This window comes from Mustela lutreola, chromosome 6, assembly GCF_030435805.1.
Source record: "Mustela lutreola isolate mMusLut2 chromosome 6, mMusLut2.pri, whole genome shotgun sequence".
NCBI lineage: Eukaryota > Metazoa > Chordata > Mammalia > Carnivora > Mustelidae > Mustela > Mustela lutreola.
In genome coordinates this window covers 40,589,538-40,607,236 of record NC_081295.1, presented here as the reverse complement: position 1 = coordinate 40,607,236, position 17,699 = coordinate 40,589,538, and the positions used below count along the sequence as shown (strand labels likewise).

Sequence of the window (17,699 nt, the reverse complement as noted above, 5' to 3'; positions counted from 1 at the left end):
AAAACTTGGTAGTTTGGATTTTGCTAGGCGACTGAAAAGGGAATGTCCACATACACATGGTTCCAATTCAAGTATCGACTGAACTTTGTGTTAAGGAGAAATGAATCATTTAGAAGTGTTTGCTATGCTCTCTTGACAAAGTATCTGTAAGCTCCTAGGTTGATGTTTGGCTAAGATGCCAAGCAGAATAAATATCTAATCACAATACATCATTGACCAAGTGAAGTAAACCGCATGTGTACTAAAGGGTCAGTAGAGTGACCTATCACAATTGCCCTCCGCCGCTTCAATACAAAGCGTAACCAGTGGAATGCTGGTGTTGCTCAGGAAAAGCTCTTGAAAAGAAGTGGACTTGTGCTGCCATTATCCCAGCAGACTTGATATACATCCTCTTTAAGGAAACACAATATATCACATTCAGAGTCATAGAAAAGATGTATTCCACAGTGAAGACTACTTTTACAAAAGGGTTCTTTGCTGCAAGAAGTATCCACTGATGTACTTGAGGAAGTCGTATCTGTAATTAATTTACATACCATAGTTTTTCAGAAATGTCTACTACTACAAATTCCAATCAAGTTTTGCTTTCCTTTTGGCTTCATTCTTATTTATTTTAATAACTTTAACCCACAATAAATTGTGTATAGTTATAGTGGGTGGTTTGATACATTTGAGCATATGTATGCAACTACGAAACCATCATCACAATCAAGACAGGGAAATCTACATCACCAGAAGAATCTCTCTAGGCCTCTCTCTGTACCCTCCCCTTACCCCCAAAACCACAGGTCTGCTTTTTGACACACTATATTAGTTTGTATATTCTATATTTTATGTAAATGGACTCTTACAGATTATGTTCTTTTATGTCTGGCTTTTTTTTTTGTTTAAGATTTTATTTATTTTTGACAGAAATCACAAGTAGGCAAAGAGGCAGGCAGAGAGAGAGGGAGAAGCAGGCTCCCTGCTGAGCAGAGAGCCCGATGCGGGACTTGATCCCAGGACCCTGAGATCAAGACCTGAGCTGACAGCAGAGGCTTTAACCCACTGAGCCACCCGGGCGCCCCTATGTCTGGCTTCTTTTACTCAGTGTGGTTATTTTGCAATTCATCCAAGTTGCAAGCATCAAATGGTTGTTCCTTTATTGCTGAGTAGCGTTCCATTGTATGGATACAGCACAAGTTTTAAACTATTCATCTACTGGAGGGTCTTTGGGTGTTTCCAGTTTTGGGCTATTACAAATAAAGCTGCTATGAATTAGTGTATAAATCTCTGCATGAACATATGCTTTCATTTATCTTGTGTAAATTCCTAGGGGTAGAATGGATGGATCATTTGGTATGTGTAAGTCTAGCTTCTTGAGAGACTGTCCCTGTTTTCTACAATGGTTGTAGCATTTCACATTTCAGCAGCAAGGTATGAGAGTTCTAGCTTTCACATCCTTGCCACCAGTTGTTAAGCTCAGTCTCTCTAATTTTGGCCATTCTAATACCACAGTATCTCTTTGTGGTTTTATTAATTTGCTTTTTTTTCTAATGACTGAAGACGCTGAACATCTTTCGTGTGCTTATTTGCCATCTATTTACCTTCTTTGGAGAGATGTGTATTCAGATTCTTTGTCCATTTCCTCCTGGTCTGTTTCCTTATTACTGAGTTTTGAGCATTCTTTAAATACTCTGAATAAAAGTCCTTTATCAGATATGTGATTTGCCAGTATTTTCTCCAAGTCTGTAGCTTATCTTTTCATTCTTTTTTAAAAAAATTATTTTTATTAGCATATAATGTATTATTGCCCCAGGGGTACAGGTCTGTGAATCATCAGGCTTACACATTTCACAGCACCCACCATAGCACATACCTTCCCCCAATGATCGTAACCCAACCACCCTCTCCTTAACACCCCACCCCCAGCAACCCTCAGTTTGTTTTGTGAGATTAAGAGTCTCTTATGGTTTGTCTCCCTCCCGATCCCACCTTGTTTCGTTTTTTCCTTCCTTACCCCCCACAAACCCCCACTCTGCCTCTCAAATTCCTCATACGAGAGAGATCATAATTGTCTTTCTCTGAGTGACTTATTTCACTCAACATAATACCCTCTAGTTCCATCCCCATTGTTGCCAATGTCAAGATTTCATTTCTTTTGATGGCCATCAAAAGATGAATGGAGGGGCACCTGGGTGGCTCAGTGGGTTAAAGCCTCTGCTTTCAGCTCAGGTCATGATCTCAGGGTCCTGGGATTGAGCCCCACATCGGGCTCTCTGCTCAGCGGGGAGCCTGCTTCCTCCTCTCTCTGCCTGCTTCTCTGCCTACTTGTGATCTCTGTCTGTCCAATGAATAAATAAAATATTAAAAAAAAATGAATGGATTCATCAACAGATGAATTCAACAGATGAATGGATAAAGAAGATGTGGTATATATATACAATGGAATACTATGCAGCTACCTTTTCATTCTCTTAAGAGTGTTTTTCAAAGAGTGGAAAGTCTTCAACTGATGAAGACCAATCAAGCAATTCTTTCTTTTATGGATGATGCTTTTGGTGGCATATCTAAAAAAACTTTGCCTAAACCAAGGTTATATCTTTTTTAGATTTATACAGATATTACTATTTTAGAGTAATTGTAAATGATTTTGCTTTTTAATTTAAATTTCTAATTCTTCATTGCTAGTATATAATAATATAAATTGTTTTTGTGTATTGATCTTGTGTCCTGCAGTTTTTCCTAATTTGTTTATTAGTTCTCACAGTCTTTTTTTTTTTTTTTTTTTTTGGTATTAACAGATTTTCTAAAATATACATGCTGTCCAAATGAAGATATTTTATTTCCCTTCCAATCTGAAAGATTTTGGTGTCTTTTTCTTGCTTACTGCATTGGCTAGAACCACTAGTGCAATGTTGAATAGAAATTGTAAGAAAAAAGATCCTTGCCTTGTTCCTGTTGTTATGGGAACACTTCATCCTTTCACTGTTATTTATGATGATAGGTATCAGTGCTTCATAGATGCCCCTATTGAGTTGAAGAAATTTCTTTCTATTCCTAGTTTACTGGGAATTTTTTTTTTTTTTAAATCAGGAATGGATGCTGGATTTTGTTAAATGTGTTTTCTACATGTATTGATAATCACACAATATTTTAGTGTGTTGATATGCATAATAGGATTGATTTTTGACATTAAATCAACTTTGCACTTCTAAAAATAAACTCCTCTTGACCATAATGTATTTGTTTTGTTACACATTGTTGGATTCATTTTTTTAACATTTTGCTAAGAAATTTTGCTGTCTATGCTCATATGGGATTTTAATCTGTAGTCTTCTTTTCATATATAAGTATTTAATCAGGGTAATGATCGTCTCACAAAATGAGTTGGGAAATATTTCTTACTCTTCAGTTTTCCAGAAGAGCTTTCGTAGAATTGATATCATTTCTTCCTTAAATATTTGATAGAATTTACCTGTGAAATCTCCTTGGCCTGGAATTTTAACTACCAATTCAAATTTTAAAAAAATTGTCAAATTCATTGGCATAAGGTTGTACATAATATTTCCTTCTTTTCCTTTTAATATCAGTAGAATCTATGTTGGAATTCACATTTCTGATATTGGGAACTTGGGTAATTTTTCTTTCCTTTCTGATCAGGTTGGGTCGAGATTTTTATCATTTTTATAAATATTCCCAAAGAACTAGACTTTTGTTAAACTGATTTTCTTATTATTCTATTTTTATTACACTGATCTCTGCTTTCATTGTTGTATCCTTTCTTCTGCTTACTTTAGGCTTTAATTTGCTCTTCTTTTTTATTTTTATTACCTTTTATTATTTTTTAAATTTTATTTTAACTCCTATATAGTTAACATAGTGTTAATTAGTTTCAGGTGTAAAATGTAGTTATTCACTAATTCTATATATTGTATACTCAGTGCTCACCACGATACGTGTATTCTTAAACCCCTTCTGCTATTTCACCCATTCCCCCTGCCCCATCTCCCTATCTCCCCTCTGATAACCATCAAGTTGTTCTCTATAGTTAGGTATTCTTTTTTGGTTTGTCTCATTTTTTTCTTTGTTCATTTGTTTTGTTTCTTAAATTTCATGTATTAATGATATCATATGGCATTTCTTTCTCTGACTTATGTCACTTAGCATTAGACTCTCTAGATCCATCTATGTTATTCCAAATGGCAAGATTTCATTCTTTTTTATGGTTGAGTAATATTTCATTATATGTATATATACACACCACATCTTCATCCATTATCTATTGATAGACATTTAGGCTGCATTCATAATTTGACTATTGTAAATAGTGCTACAATAAACACAGGGGTGCATATATCCTTTTGAACCAGTGTTTTTGTATTCTTTGGGTAAATATCCAGTAGTGAAATTACTGGATCATATGGTATTTCTATTTTTAAATTTTTGAGGAAAATCTATAATGTTTTTCACAGTGGCTACTCCAGTTTGCTTTCCTGCCAACAGTGCAAGAGGATTTCTTTTTCTCCACATCCTTGCCAACATTTGCTGTTTCTTGTGGTTTTGATTTTAGCCATTCTGACAGGTGTGAGGTGATATCTCATTGTAATTTTGTTTTGCATTTCCCCAATGACTGCTGATGTTGAACATCTATTCATGTTTGTTAGCCATCTCGATGTCTTTGGAGAAATGTCTGTTCATGTCTTTTGGCCCCTTTTTAAATCAGAATTTTTGTTTTTTGGGTGTTGAGTTTTGTAAGTTCTTTATAGATTTTGGATACTACTAATCCTTTATCAGATAAGTCATTTGTAAGTATGTATCTCCTCCCATTCAGCAGGTTGTCTTTTAGTTTTGTTGACTGTTTCTTTTGCTGTGCAGAAGCTTTTAATTTTAATGTAGTCTCAATAGTTTAAATTTTTGCTTTTGTTTCCCTTGTCTCAGAAGACATCTAGAAAAATGTTGCTATGGCTGATATCAGAGAAATTACTGCCTGTGCCCTCTTCCAGGATTTTTTACAGTGTTGGGTCTCACATTTAGGTCTATAATCCATTTTGAGTTTATTTTTGTGTATGGTGTAAGAAAATGGTCCAGTTTCATTCGTTTGCACTAGCTGTTTCAGATTTCTCAACACCATTTGTTGGAAAGACTTTTTCCATTGCATATTCTCACCTCCTTCATTGAAGATTAATTAACCATTAATTTGCTTTTCTTTCTCTAGTTTCCAAAGGTGGAAGTTGAGTTCATGATCTAAGAGCTTTCATCTTTCCTAAGAAAAGTTTTAATACTATACATTTCAGTCTAAGTACTGCTTTAGCAACATCTCACCAATTTTGAAATGCTGTTTTGATTTTCATTAGTATTAAAATGCTTTCTAATTTCCCTTTCTCTCTTAATGTATAAATTATTTGAAAATGTTACTTAGTTTCCAAATGTTTGAAGGGGTTCAGATACCTTTCTATTATTGTTTTCTGATCTAATTCCATTGTGATCAGAGAACAAACTTCGAATGACTTCAATCCTTTTAGTTTTTGGACACTTGTCTTATATCCCCGATATAGACTATTTTGGTAAATATCTCATATGCATTTGAAAGGAATGTGTGTTCTGTTGTTAGCTGGAGTGTTTTGTAAATAACAATTAAGTTAAATTGTATAATCAGTGTTCAAATTCTCTGTATCTTTACTAATATTCTATCCATGGGTTCTGTCAAGGTATTAAGGAGAGTCACTGAAACCTCTAACTATAATTGTAGATTTATCTATCATTTTTGCTTCATGCAGTTTGAAATCCTATTATTAGATGCATACATGGTTAGAATTTTTATTTTCTCTTAATGCATTTATTCCTTTATCACAAAATGACCTTTTAATTCCTGCAAATATTATTTGCTTTGAAATCTAATTTGTTTGATATCAATAGTCATGTCAGCTTTTTGTAATTAGTGTTTAGCATTCGTGTCAACATCTTTTGCCCTACTTATCCTTTTAATCTATTTGTGTCTTTATATATAAAGTGTATTTCTTGTAGGCAGCCTATAGTTGAGTGTTGCTTTATTAAAAAAAAAAAAAATCCAAGGGTTGCCTCAGTGGCACCGTCCGTTAAGCACCAGATTCTTGGTTTCATGATTCTTGGTTTCATGATCCAGGGGTCAAAAGGCTAAGCCTCACATCGGGCTCCACTGGTTAAGACTCCCCCGCTCCACTCCTGTCTCTCTTAAAATAAATCAGTGTTTAAAAAAATCCAATCTGATAATTTCTGACTTTTAATTCTAGTGCTTATATCACTTGCATTTAATGTTACCGTTGACCTGGTGACTTGGTGGGGCTCAAATATGCCATTTTGAAACTTGTTTTCTCTTTGTCCCATCTTTCTTTGTTCCCTTTGCCCTTACTCTCTGTTTTTATATTAACAGGATTTTATATTTATAATTCAAGCTTATCCCCTTTATTGTCATGTTGTTTTGCTATTTTATTGGTCACCTAGGGTTTGCAGTATGCTTCTTTAAATAATTGCAATCTATCTTTAAGTGATATTATACCACTTCATGTAGAATATAAGAATCTTACAATATTATGCCTCCATTTCTCTCTTCTGGTCATGCATTTTACTTCCACAAATGTTATAAATCCCACCCTACCTTGTTATTATTTTTATTTAAACAATGATCTTTTATAGAGATTTAAATAGCAAGAGAAAACGGAGACACTCATACCCACACATTTTTCTTCTGCCTGAGTATTTCTTTTAATATGACTTGTAGTGTGGCTATATTGGTGTCTTAGTCAGCCTCAGATGTTCTAGCAAAATAGAAGAAACTGGATAGCATAAACAACAGAACTTCTTTCCCATAGTTCCTCAGTCTGGGAATTCCAAGATCAAGGTCCCAACTAATTTGGTTCTTTGGGGAGGACTCTTCTTGGCTTGTGGATAGCTGCCTTCTCACTGTCTTTGCACAGGAAAGAGGGAGAACTCTAGTCTCTCTTTGTCTTTCTATAAGGATACTAATTCCATCCTAGGGGCTCCCTCCTCATGACGTCATCTAAACCTAATTGCTTTCCAAAGGCCCCATCTCCAAATATTGCATGGGTTTAGGGCTTTTGGAGGTGGACATAAGCATTGGTCCATCATTGTTGGCGATAAATTCTTTCAGTATTTGTTTCTCTTAAGAAGTCCACTGCCAGGGTGCCTGGGTGGCTCAGTGGGTTAAAGCCTCTGCCTTCAGCTCAGGTCATGATGCCAGGGTCCTGGGATCGAGCCCTGCATCAGGCTCTCTGCTCAGAAGGGAGCCTGCTTCCCCCTCTCTCTTTGCCTGCTTCTCTGCCTACTTGTGAGCTCTGTCTGTCAAATAAATAAAATCTTTAAAAAAAATTAAAAAAAAGAAGTCTACTGCTTTCATTTTTGAAAGTTATTTTTGTGGGGAAATAGATTCTAGATCGACAATTGTTTTCTTTTCAGTACTTTGAAAATTTCATTGCACTGTCTCTTCATTTGCATGGTTTCCAATGAAAAATCTGCCTTCATCCTTATCTTTGTTCCTCTATATGTAATTTTTTCCCTCTTCTAGCTACTTTTAAGATTCTTTATCCCTGTTTTGAGCAATTTGATTATGAAGTGCTTTGGTGTAATTTTTTCATGGTTTTTGAGCTTTTTTTGAAAGGGTGGGTATAGTTTTCACCAAATTTGAAAGCATGTCAGACATTATTTAACTACCTAAATGAAGACTATCTGAAACCGCCCACAGCTCACAATGCTCTGTACATTTTTCTTTTTGGTAGTCTTCTCTGTGTGTTTCATTTTGGACAGTTTCTACTGCTAGGCCTTCAAGTTCACTAATCCTTTCTTCTGCAATATCTAATCTGCCATTAATTCCTTTCACAGTAATTTTCATCTCAGAAATTGTGGTTGTCATCTCTAAAAGTTCCATTTGGGTCTTTTTATATATCTCCCACAACTTGCTTAAGATATTTAATCACTCCTCTAACTTCTTGAACATTTGGAATACAGTTATAATAACTATTTCTGTCTGTTAATTCTAACATCTGCGTCAATTCTGGTTTAGTTTTGATTGCTAGTTCTCTTCATTATGAGTCATATTTCCCTGCTTCTGTGCATGCCTGGAAAGTTTTGATTGGAGCCAGACATTGTGATTTTACCTTGTTAGATGCTTGATACTTGTGTGTTATTAACATTCTTAAACTTTGTCCGAGGACTCAGCTGAGTTATACAGCAACAGTTTACTCCTCTAGGTTTAGATTTTGAGATCTGTTAGGTGGGAAGAGCAGCATTTAGTCTAGAATTCCTTCTTCCTCACTACTGATTCAAGACTCTTCTGAGTATTTTTACCCAATGTCCCTTGAATTATGGGATTTCTAGTCTGGATGCTAGGAACAGGTATTATTCCTGATCCTCTGTGAGCTCTGAGTACTGTTCCTTCTAATTGTTTTGGGTGTTTCTTTCCTCATTTTTAGTATTTTTCTCACACACATGTGCTAATGAGTACTCTGCAGAATATTTAAGGGAAACCCTCTGCAGATCTCTGGAATTTTCTCTCTATGATGCTCTCTCTTCTTTGCTATTCTGTTTTCTGAAGTGTAGCCACAACAGTCTCTCCTGACTATTAGCTCTGTCTCCTCAACTCAGGAGTCAGCCAAGATCTTCTTTGGTTTATCTTTCCCCTACCATTGTCTGGAAACACTCTCAAAACAGTAAGCTGGGTTCAGCTTGTTTTTCCTTCTTTTAGGGATCAATGTCCTTTGTTGCTTGGTGTCCAATGTCTTGAAGAGCATTGTTTGATATATTTTATTTATTTTTATAGTTGCTTCAGGTGTAGTAAATTTAGTAACTCTAGTACCTGTCACTCCATCTTGGCTGGAAGTAAAAATCCTGGATTTAGTCTTTATGTTACAGTTACACTGAAAAAATTACAAACAATTATTTATCACTTTGCTAAACATATAGTGTAAATTTTGCTCTACTATAAATGATGATTTATAATACCTAGCTTACAAAAATGTTTTTGCAAACAAGAACTTTTAGTTCTTTGAATTCCAATAAAACATAAAGTGTCTGTAAGTTTTATTACCTGGAATCATTTTTTATGCAAAAGGATAGCATTTTAAGTGACACAATTCAGTTACAATGACCATAATCCATGGAGCAAGACTGAGTTTGCATGGCTTCTGTCTTTATGACTAGCAAATTGCTGCTAAAATCTTTTTTTACCTAGTAAGAAGAACAATTTTTTTTCCCATTTTCTCAAGATTAAATGATTATTAAGAAAGCACACCACATCGTACAGAAATCAACATTATTTCCCTTAATTCTGTGCATCTGGGACTATAGAAATGTCACTGTCCCTGTCCCATATCTTCATATTAACATTCTCAGGTCACAATAATAAGTCTTCCCTAAGGGGACCTTCTGGAAAACAAATTATTTCCTTGGCTCGTATTTCCTTCTTTTTACAGCATGCACCAGAATTCTACCCAAGAAGTATATATATTGGGGAGTATTGAAGGGATCCATCAGCAAGCTCAGTTGTTGACAGTCATACGATTAGGGACAAACACAAAGGGATAGGTCGATACTGGCAAAAAAAAGTCTTGTAACAGCTTGGGAATAACTCCTCATTTGACTCATGATGGAAACCCCACTGTCCAGTGTATAGGTATTGATGAACCAGGCCAGTGAGGGACAGAGTCACAAATAAATGATGTCACGTAGGAGGTGAGATATAAGAGTTGCAAAAAATTCTAGGGTACCCTCTTCATGTGGAGGGCACATGAGTTACAAAGCCCACAGTACTTGGATTTTCTGCCAGTGATATGTACCACAGATCTCAGAGTGATCACATGGAAGGAATGTGTGATAAGAGTAGCAGCAGAGCGGGCCACCATCTCCCAAAACAACCTTGATGACTTGGCTGAAGGAAGGTGTGACTTCTTTCTGTACATTTTCAGGGCCTAAGTCCTGTAAAACTTTACCATGGACCACAGTTCCAAGGACTTCTGCACTCAGTCTTGGAGTTAAGCCTGTGAATAACCCATGTTTCCCATTGATGTTCACAACGTGCTGAGCATAACAAAACAGATCTGGAGGCTGCATACTTGCCACCCCAAAATATTTCATCCTATTGTTGGGGGAAGAGGCTCATATCCCACTTGGATGGATACCTTCATGTACATGAGCTGCTAGAACAGGTTGGTGAGACCAGACCCCAGGAGCACCTGACTGGTCCTGACTGCCACGACGGCATACAGAGGCCAAAGACAAATATTTCCTATTCTGGCATCTTTTACATGAAATATTTTCAGGATTTTCTTATCTCCTATAGGTGGTCTCACGTCTGATTTATTTTTTTCATTCTTAGTTCTCAAATTAATACTCCTCTCCTATCACATTTAGTTTTCATAGTCTTTGGAAATTTATTTATTTATTTATTTAAAGTCCCAATAGCTTACATGTAGCAGGCAGTACTCAAAATTAGGTGCAAAAAGTAATGTTCTACAAGGTAAGTGGTATGTGTAACTCATAAAAGCAGATTTGTAAGAGAGATCTCATTTTTCCAATCCATTTATGAGTAACTAATATTAATGTACCTCCACCAAGAAGAGAGAAGCTTGCTACAAAGGATACAAAGCCTTAAGTTCTTTCATGAAACATGAAATGAAAGAAAGTCAAAAGAGAAATGAAAGTGAGGTGCAGAGGAAGGAGGAGTATACCCGGGATCTAGGTCTTTTGATCCAGCTCTGGCACTGACCAGCTTTGCGGATTATGGATAAGCTGCTTAACTTTCTCTGGAACTGCTTCGATATTTATAAAACAAAAAGTCTGAACTAGAAGATCAGCAAAGTTCTTACATATCTATAATTCTCTGAGTTTTAGATTCTATAAAAGAATCTAGTTGGTCACAGGCAGTGGGTCACCATCATCGTAGTTGAAAGAAGCTAGCTTTACTTTGGCCTTCTAAAGACCATTCATATAACCTCTACTATTGTTGTTGATGTTGCATGGCTTAAAAGATACTGCCTCTGCAGAGGTGGTTACAGGTTATGGGATGGACAATATAAAGGAAAAAACCAAAACCTTCTGGGAGAGAAGGAACTAACACCTCAACCCTTGCTCTCACAGATTCCAGGTTAGGAAGATCCGTCTGGATAGACCATGATATCCCTGAGTAAATGGAGGAGAACAAGTAAGTCCCTTGAGGTGAAATTACCTTTTGGAAATGGAGAATCCAGATCTAGGAAGACATTTTGGTACAATATGTGGTGCTAATGCCATTAGCTCTTTCGATCCTAGACATCCTAGCCCATAGTTTTGTTCTGGGAACCATGGCTGAGTAAGGGAGTATAAGCTAAAAGAATTATTGCACCTGGAAACCCCAGTATGGAGTTCCACTGAGGTCCGAACAGGGGCCTGACTACTACACAGCAGCCCTGGATGAGAGTCTACACCACCAGGCAGGGAAAAGTCATTAATAGTGGTGAAGCCAAGGCAGTGTAGTGTGTAGGCTCTCAGATTCCAGTTCACAAGGAAGATGGTTCCTTTCTGGTCTCAGATATTTGGGAGGAGGGGGCCTCATGGAAGGATTCAATACCCTGCAATAGGACAGGTTTGGGAAAATAAAGGGGCTATGGTGATGGATGTTCCCTGAGTCGATGAAGAGGCTATGATAGTCACATGAACACGGACATCTGTTTTTTGGGTTAAACCTTCCAGAGAGTTTTAGAAGACACTTAAAACAGATCATATCTGTTCATCAAATGGTATAATCTAAAATCTATAATTTCCATGAAGCTGTTGCTAGACTTTAACCTGTCTGAGGATTTTCTTGCTTTTATTACATTATTCCTGGATAATCCTTCCTTATGCCATGCCAGCACCACTCTCTTCCTCTTGGCCTTTACATTCCTATTGGATCTTATCACACCCCTCACTGTTGGCCCCTCTTCAAGCATAATGGAACATACTGTTTCTTCTTCTTTTAGAAATCAGTCAGCCCTTCTCATCCTCCAATTACCACGGGTGCTCTTCTAGGAACTCCCTCCAACTTGTCTGTTTTTGACTCACCAATACCAACCTGAATTCCATTTCTCCTATCACTGCATTATGTCCCATTAAGTTTTTTCTTTTCCACTTGCTTTGCTAATATTAATTAAAAAACACCCCCCGCCCAAAGCAGCAAATCCTGAAATCTGCAGCAGGACCCATGGGATCTAAGAATGAAATACTTTGTAGTGAGTAACAGAGCCCAGAATAGCATGTAGGAGTCTGACAGCCAGTCTTTACACTAAGCATTAGACAATGTGTTAAAGTGTGTAGACATTAGCTGAAATCAGATTGTAAGGAAGCCTTCCAAAGGTTCTGATTTGGGTTTTGGCTGGATCTCATTCTTCTTTTTGTAGGCCAAAAAACCCAGCTGCACATGTACATACACATATACCCCAATCATCTTATCATATGGTTCAGCAGTAAAAGTTAATTACTATTATTTTCTCATAATATGCTCACTCTTTTAAAAAAAAACCTACACAGACCACAACTCTTATCAGAGACATAATATTAATGAATACAGACTTGCTTATTCATTTCCTCATTCAGTCTTCATTCATTATTGGTTTACACTCAGAAATTAAAACATCTGACACTTAGTTCTGAAGGTTAAAAGTATAAATCAAAAAACCAAAAAGAAAAAAAAGTCTACAGTGGGAAATGTGAGAAGCTGAAATTCACAAAAAAGTAGAATGTTACGTTTTTCAGACAACCTGTCATGTCTAGAATGGTTAACATGAAAAGAAATGAATATGCCTTGCAGGTAATGAAAAAGACTAAATTATAAACCATTTCATTTGAAATTCCAACCACATTTCCCATAGAAACAGGGCATTAAGTAAATACTTCTGTGAATCACACACTAAATTATTTAGTAATTGCTGAGTAAATTCCTGTTCTTATCAAGCATGTTTTTTTTAAAAAAAGTTATTTACAATGAAACTCTAAGTGTTAGTTTTTATAAAAGAAATTTATCAAGTCTATAGAAATTTTAGAGTGCATAGTGGCATTAAAATTACTAAGTTATTGCTTTTGGATTGGAAACACTTTTCAATCGCATCAAGACTCAAACTTCTTACTTAAAGTGGAAAGCAATCCAATTTTGGTATTTTATAATGGAAAACTGCAGTGCTTGTCATTTAATGTCTCTAATGCCTTAGATAGCTAGAGTAAGGGCTTGACATTGAGCAGCTAAAACGTTCCGTGTTCTTTATTTACTCAAACACTCCATCTGCGTGTGTGCTCGTCAGTGCCAGGGGAACTGAAATTTAAGGCTGCTGTTAGAAGGAAGCACTTGCAATTGTATCATCAAATCCTTAATAGCTCTGAATGGTTCTCGTACTTCAACATAAGCTTCCATCTTCTTTGACCTTTTGGGAGGAAGTTCAATTTATTGACACAGTTTGTGACAATGGTTTTTACTGTATAGTTGAAAGAAAAAACATAAAGAATTTAGGGACAAGGATCATAAGCCCCAATTTTTGGGTAATTTTTGTTGCTGATGTTGTTTCACTCATTAAAAAAAAAAAAAGACCAAAATAAAAAATAACCCAAGCTTTCTTTAAATATCTCGTAATAAGACAGCGACAAGGAGTCACACTTCTATGATTAAATGTGAACTCTATGGAGAGGCAGGCTGTGATGCGGAGGCTGAGCTAGAAGTATTGGAATGTAGGTAGCAGACAGTCCCCATCAGAACACCACCAGCATTTTTCACAGAGCTAGAACAAACAGTTCTAAAATCTGTATGGAACCACAAAAGACCCTGAATAGCCAAAGCAATCCTGAAAAAGAAAAGAAAAGCATCATGATTCCAGACTTCAAGCTATATTACAAAACTGTAGTTGTCAAGACAGTATGGTACTGGCACAAAAACAGACACACGGATCAATGGAACAGAATAGAGAGCCCAGAAATAGACCCTCAACTCTATGGTCAACTAATCTTCGACAAAGCAGGAAGGAATGTCCAATGGAAAAAAGACAGCCTCTTCAACAAATGGTGTTGGGAAAATTGGACAGCCACATGCAGAAAAATGAAATTGGACCATTTCATTCTCTTCACACCACACACAAAAATTAATTAAAAATGGATGAAAGACCTAAATGTGAGATGGGAAACCATAAAAATTCTAGAGGAGAATTCAGGCAGCAACATTTTTTACTTCAGCTGTAGCAATCTCTTATTAGACATGTCACTAGAGCAAGGGGAACAAAAGCAAAAACGAATTATTGGGACTTCATCAAGATAAAAATCTTCTACATAGTGAAAGAAACAATCAATAACACTAAAAGGCTGTCTAGGGAATGGGAGAAGATATTTGTAAATGACATACCTGATAAAGGGTTAGTATCCAAAATCTATAAGAGCTTATTAAACTCAACACCCAAAAAACAAATAACCCAGTTAAGAAATGGGCAGAAGACATGAATAGACATTTTTTTAAAAAAATTTATTTATTTATTTGAGAGAGAGACAGTGAGAGAGAGCATGAGCGAGAAGAAGGTCAGAGAGAGAAGCAGACTCCCCGTGTACCTGGGAGCCCGATGTGGGACTCGATCCCGGGACTCCAGGATCATGACCGGAACCGAAGGCAGTCCAACCAACTGAGCCACCCAGGCGTCCCTGAATAGACATTTTTTCCAAAGAATACATCCAGATGGCTAACAGACCCATGAAAAGATGCTCCACATCACTCGCCATTAGGGAAATACAAATCAAAACCATGATGAGATACCACCTCACACCACTGTTGGTGGGAATGCAAGCTGGTGTGGCCACTCTGTGGAGAACTATGGAGGTTTCTCAAAATGGTATGGAGTTTTCTCAAAAAGCTAAAAATAGAACTACCCTATGATCCAGCAATTGCACTACTAGGTATTTACTCAAAGGATATAAAAATACACATTCAAGGGAGCACCTGGGTGACTCAGTCAGTTACATGCCTTACTCTTGGTTTCAGCTCAGGACATGATTTTATGGTCCTGAGACTGAGCCCCTCCTGCTCTCACTCTCTCTCTAAAAAAAAATATAGAGATGCCTGAATGGCTCAGTTGTTAAGTGTCTGCCTTTGGCTCAGGTCATGATCCTGGGGTCCTGGGGTCAAGACCCACATCGGGCTCCCTGCTCAGTGGGAAGCCTGCTTCTCCCTCTCCCACCCCCATGCTTGTGTTCCCTCTCTCATTGTGACTCTCTCTGTCAAATAAATAGAATCTTTAAAAAAAAAAATACATTGAGGGCGCCTGGGTGGCTCAGTGGGTTAAAGCCTCTGCCTTCGGTCAGGTCATGGTCCCAGGGTCCTGGGATCAAGCCCCGCATCGGGCTCTCTGCTCAGCGGGGAGCCTGCTTCCTCCTCTCTCTCTCTGCCTGCCTCTCTGCCTGCTTGTGATCTCTGTCTGTCAAATAAATAAATAAAATCTTAAAAAAAAAAAAAAAGAAATACATTGAAAGGAGTACCTGTACCCTGATGTTTAGAGCAGCATTATCAACAAAACCCAAACTATGGGAAAAGCCCAAATGCCCATCAACTGATGAATGGATAAAGAAGATATAGTGTACACACACACACACACACACACACACACAGAGGCATCCTACGCAGCCATCAAAAAGAACGAAATTTTGCTATTTGCAAAATAGCAAAATGGATGGAGTGGATGGAGTCAGAGTGTATTATGCTAAGCAAAATAAGTCAGCCAGAGAAAGACAAATACCATATGATTTCACTCATATATGGAAATTAAGAAACAAAATAGAGGAATATACAGAAGGGAGGGGGAAAAAATCACGAGAGACTCTGAGCTACAGAGAACAAACTGAGAGTGGATGGAGGGAGGAGGAGGGGATGGGCTAGACAGGTGATAGGCATTAAGGACGGCGGCACTTGTTAGGATGAGCCCTGGGTGTTATATGCAAATGATGAATCAAGGCACCATACTCCTGAAACCAATATTGCACTGTATGTCAACTAACTGGAATTAAACAAAAGAAGAATAGTGGTAGCAGACCATAGGTGTTAATTTAAAGATAATAAAGAATTAAAGACATACAACACATCCACCAAACTGGAAAGAACTAAAAAGTCTAGCAATTTCAAGTGTTTGTGGAAATGTTAAGCAACAGGGATGGATCGATTATGACCGAATATTTCCATTCCTGAGGTCCGCCCAAGACACTACTGTATGTCTGTTAACAGGAACTCTGTATTAGAGTGCCCACAGCAGGGGCGCATAGGTGGCTCAGTCAGTTAAGCGGCTGCTTTTGGCTCAGCTCATGATCCCAGGGTCCCAGGATCGAACCCCACATCAGGCTCCCTACTCGGTGGGGAGTCTGCTTCTTCCTCTCCCTCTGCCTGTTGCTCTGCCTACTTATGCTCTCTATCAAATAAATAAATAAAATCTTAAAAAAAAAAAAAGAGTGCTCACAGCAGTGTTGTTCAGCATCCCTCCCAATAGAAACAATACAATGTCTGTCAGTATAATGAATAATTACACTGAAGCATACTCCCAGATTCATACATTGGGAAGACACAAAGCCCATAAGAGCCACATGCAACAACATGAATGATTCTTACTAACCTAATGTTGAATACTGAGTTAGAGAAGCAAGACACAAAATAATAACATACAATTGGATTCCTTTATATCAAGTTCAAAAATGGGCAAAAGTTAAATATCTAAGGATACATACATAGGTGATAAAACTATAAAGAAAAGACTCAGAACAGAGTTTCCATCGGTGGGGAGACAGTTGTTATATCAGCCAGTGGTACTGTGGGGGGGCGGGCTCAGGGGTGCTGTCAGAATGTTCTATTTGTTAACATTGGTGATAAGTAGCTGTGCCTTCACCTTGTGTTAAATCATACCTCGGTCTCTGCACTTTGCTATTATATAAGTGAAAAAACCATCCAGCTTGCTCCAAATTAAAGATTGTAGGAAAGGGTTAACAGCTCAAGTTACCTGCCTCAGGCTGTACAACTTAATCATGAAAGTCCTAAGGTGGACTTCAGGTTTCAAATGGAAACATACAAAATCTGCAAAAATGGGCCAAATATGGGGAGGAGGCCCTTCAAGTGGTGGTGAGAAATCTAAGCCTGGCTTTTGCCCCAGAGCAGGACCCTTTTTCAGAGACCTTGGGTTTCATCTTCTATTGTGAAATCCAAATCATTTCAAGGCACTTCCAGGTCTCTATCTCTAAAATGAGGAAACAGATGAGGTGACTTGCAAAGCGTTGCGAGTTCTAATTTCTAAGATTCCATGAAAGGACAAAGGCTTTAGGAAAAACCTGAAACACGAGCTTCTCTACCTAAACAGTTCTTGAGAAGGCTGTTTCCGAGAAGTTAGAGGTGGTCAAAAAAACACAGCTGTCTGGAAGGGAGACATGCCATCATGGGGGGGTGTGTGCGGGGGGTTGGGTAAGCCTGGTGGTGGGTATTAAGAAGGGGGTGCACGGCATGGAGCACTGGGTGTGGTGCATAAACAATGAATTTTGGAACACTGAAAAAAAATTAAATTTAAAAAAAAAGGAAGAAGAAGAGAGGAAGACTTGCCCAATAATGGTGCGAATTTTTCCATCTTATGAATAAGTCAACCCAAAGAAAGGGTGAAGCAATGGAACACAGTGCTCAATGGTACTGAGAAGTAGTTCACTTTGCTCTCTTCTTACTC

The 17,699-nt window shown here is 37.5% G+C and overlaps 1 protein-coding gene and 1 pseudogene across 9 annotated transcripts in view; both read right to left on the bottom strand.

Annotated features, from left to right (window-relative positions):
• Window positions 1-17,699, bottom strand: part of BACH2 (BTB domain and CNC homolog 2) — a 362,193-nt gene that overhangs the window by 81,508 nt on the left and 262,986 nt on the right. The gene's annotated exons all lie outside the window — the stretch shown is intronic.
• Window positions 9,298-17,699, bottom strand: part of LOC131833261 (mitochondrial carrier homolog 2-like) — an 87,661-nt pseudogene continuing 79,259 nt past the window's right edge.